This window comes from Lagopus leucura, unplaced genomic scaffold, assembly GCF_019238085.1.
Source record: "Lagopus leucura isolate 7727_CA_CO unplaced genomic scaffold, USGS_WTPT01 Super-Scaffold_100018, whole genome shotgun sequence".
NCBI lineage: Eukaryota > Metazoa > Chordata > Aves > Galliformes > Phasianidae > Lagopus > Lagopus leucura.
Window position 1 is genome coordinate 1,319,325 of NW_024962272.1, and position 3,430 is coordinate 1,322,754.

Consider the following 3,430-nt stretch of genomic DNA (forward strand, 5'->3'; position numbering starts at 1 on the left):
GCTTTGCTGAAGTCTAGGAAGACTACATCAACAGCCCTTCCCTTATCTACCAGACTAGTCACCCAGTCATAGAAGATGAGGTTGGTCAAGCACGACCTGCCTTTCACAAACCTGTGCTGGCTGGGCCTGATCCCCTGGACACTGCATACATGCTGTGCAATCTCAGCAAGATGATTTGCTCCATAACCTTCCCTGGTACTGAGGTCAGGCTGACAGTTCCCCAGATCCTCCTTATGGCCCTTCTTGAAGATGGGAATCACATCAGCAAGCCTCCAATCCTCTGGGACCTCACCAGTTAACCAGGAGCGTTGATAGATGGCCAAGAGGGACTCAGCAATCACCCCCACCAGCTCCCTCAACACCCGAGGGTGCAGCCCATCTGGTCCCATGGACGTGTGACAGTCCAGATGAAGGAGGAGCTCTCTGACTGCCTCCACTGGAATTACTGGGGGCATATTCTGTGTAGTGTCCCAGACTTCCAGATCAGGGCATAAAAAGCCCAGAGGATAACTGATCTGGCTGTTAAAGGCAGATGTAAAGAAGGCATTGAGGACCTCAGCCCTCTCCTTGTCTTCAGTGATCACATTCCCAGCTGCATCAAGTAGAGGAAGAGAATTATCTTTGGTTCTTCTTTTCCCATTGATATATTTATAAAAGGATTTTTTATTGTCTTTTACTGCAGAGGCCAACCTGAGCTCAAGTTGGGCTTTCACCTTCCTAACTTCCTCCCTGCATACCTTAGCTACTTCTTTGTAATCTCTCCAAGCAGCCTGTCCCTTCTTTCAGAGGATGTAGACTCTCTTTTTCTCCTTGAGTCTCAACAGTAATTCTTGGCTCATCCACACTGGTTGTCTTCCCCTGCGGCTCGCCTTACGGCACTCAGGGACAGCCTGTTCTTGTGCCTTTAAGATTTCAGTCTTGAGGAGCGTCCAGGCTTCCTGGGCCCCTTTACCCTTGAGAAGCGACTCCCAAGGGAAGATGTTATATGTTATATAATGTTATATAACTGACCCACTAGAGTTGTCAGAGAGAAAAAGGAAATATATAATATTACTATATTAAAAATAATAGCATGTATAATAGTATAACAATTACATAATTATATTTTAATAATATAATTATAATGATACAAACATTAAAATATAATGATATTGTATTATATTACTACATAATATTCCAATATGCTATATTGGAATATAATTATATATTGCATTATATATATATGTATTATACCAAATTATATTAAATTATGTATTATTTATATTATTTTATGAATAAGGAAATATATAAATGAAAGTATGTTTCAGAAATTTGCTAAATGCCCATAACATACCCACATTTGTTGAACACAAATCAAGACTTTTTGTACCTCATAATATAGCATAATAAATTAAACTTCTGCTTTCCTTTCTTCGTTGAGGCAGTAACAGTTTAGAACAACCACCTATAGCAGAAAAATAAATTGGAAGAAAGGCACGCATGATGGCTCTTGATTGTTGAATTGCCAGTACTTAGAACCAGCCTGTGGGAATTTACATGACTTCTGATGACACTAATTAGAGCTTATTTCCTAAAGAAAAACTATTTCATTTCAACAGCACAGTAACGAAGCGTGGCCGATGTTGATTGGCAACTTCAATAAACAACTTTGAAATATTCAAACTGTGCTAACAATTGGAATATTAGAGACAATGCGAAGTGTAAACATACAAAAAACTTTTAATTTCTGGAGTGGGTACAGGTTCCTGAAGAATCTTGATAAATGTTTCTTTGTGGTGCAAAATGCATACAGTAGAGGATGAAAATCATCAGTGCTATTGGAGCTTCAGAAGAGAAAGAGTAAAAGAGTACAAGTAGTACTTCTCATGCCACATACTTCGTTCTGAGCTCTTAATCCAGCAAGCGGTTGATCTCTGACAATCTACAGTTAGAATATAAGACTACTTGAGTGAAACTATGTTTATTTTTAACAACCTGACAATAGTCTTTTAATTTTTATTTATTTATTTTTTTTTTGAACAGGTAATGCTTTATAACCATCCACTCTAAATTATGATTTATTTAAAACAAAAAACTATCTTAATAGCTGAAAAGACTCTGCTGTCTTAGAAACAGAGTAGATTTCATCTTTCACTCCTCGTGTTATTTGATCAGTGGATGAAAACCTTTTGTTATTTCTAAAGTTTAATAGAGCCTTGGAGATCTGCATATTTGGAATGTGTCAGCTCAAGAATGGCTCTCTCTTCAGCCAGCATCATCCATTCCTGTGTACAAACAGGCTACAGGGAGGATTAAGGCTTAGAATTCTTTTTGACCACCTCGCTTCAATTACTTTTCCTATTGTCTGAAGAGTTCATCAAATTAATTTCTGTATGTTTTAGATTTTTTTCCTATTGATTTCAATGATACCTTAATATCAGAGAATCATAGAATAATGAGAAGAGAAAGGGAACTCTAGAGATTACCTGAAATAAAGCACTAAGTCATCATGACTTAAAACATGTATCTAAAGTTTTGATTTTAATCATATTTACCTTGTGTGACAATTCAAAATGAGTAAATGGGATGTAGAGGTGGTTTTCTCCTTTCAGTCAGTACAGTGGATAAATATAAACCCATATAATTACATGTAATATGTACATGTATTAATACACATAGCAGAAACTGTTCTTTTCTACCTGAATGATACTTCAAGTAAGACTAATAGGTACTTATTTTTCCCTCCTTCTGGAAACAAGTAGAGAATGAAACCCATCTAGACTCAAATTCAAAAGATAAAGTGGAAGTTATATCCAGTTAGTAAGTCTTGTGACAATGAAATAAATTATTTTATATAATATTCATCAGAACAGAAGTCAGAATCAATGTTTTGGTAATAAATACTGGTCAGCAAACAGTATAAAGACTGACTTTTCTGTTACATTTTGTGAAAAAAAGCGCGTTCCAGTAGCACATATGATTATTGTGGTCTATATGAATTACTGACTGTTAAAGATTGTTTAGTCTTCCAAGTATCCCTGAAGTAAGAATGCTCATACTAATATAGGTGTAATGGTTTCAAATAAAGAAGTAGGCTTAAGAGTTAATAGATAATAGAAAGGTAAAATTAGTATATTTCATCCCACATAGTTGATGGACAATGTCTTCCTTTTCCAAATTCTCAATATGGGTATTCACTGAGTTAAGGAAAATAGAATTACAATTATTAATCATTCTCATTACATAACATTATTTGTTTATGACTGCATTCTAGTGTGAAACTCCACTGTCATTTTACATGGGAGCCTTTCAGAATATTTTCTGAGTAGCAGATTAGTTATAAAAACAAGTTCCCTTCCCTCCCCTTCCCTTCCTTTCCCTCCCTTCTTTCCGTTCCCCTTCACCTTCTCTGTTCCCTGTTCCCCATTCCCTTTCCCTTCCCTTTTCCTTC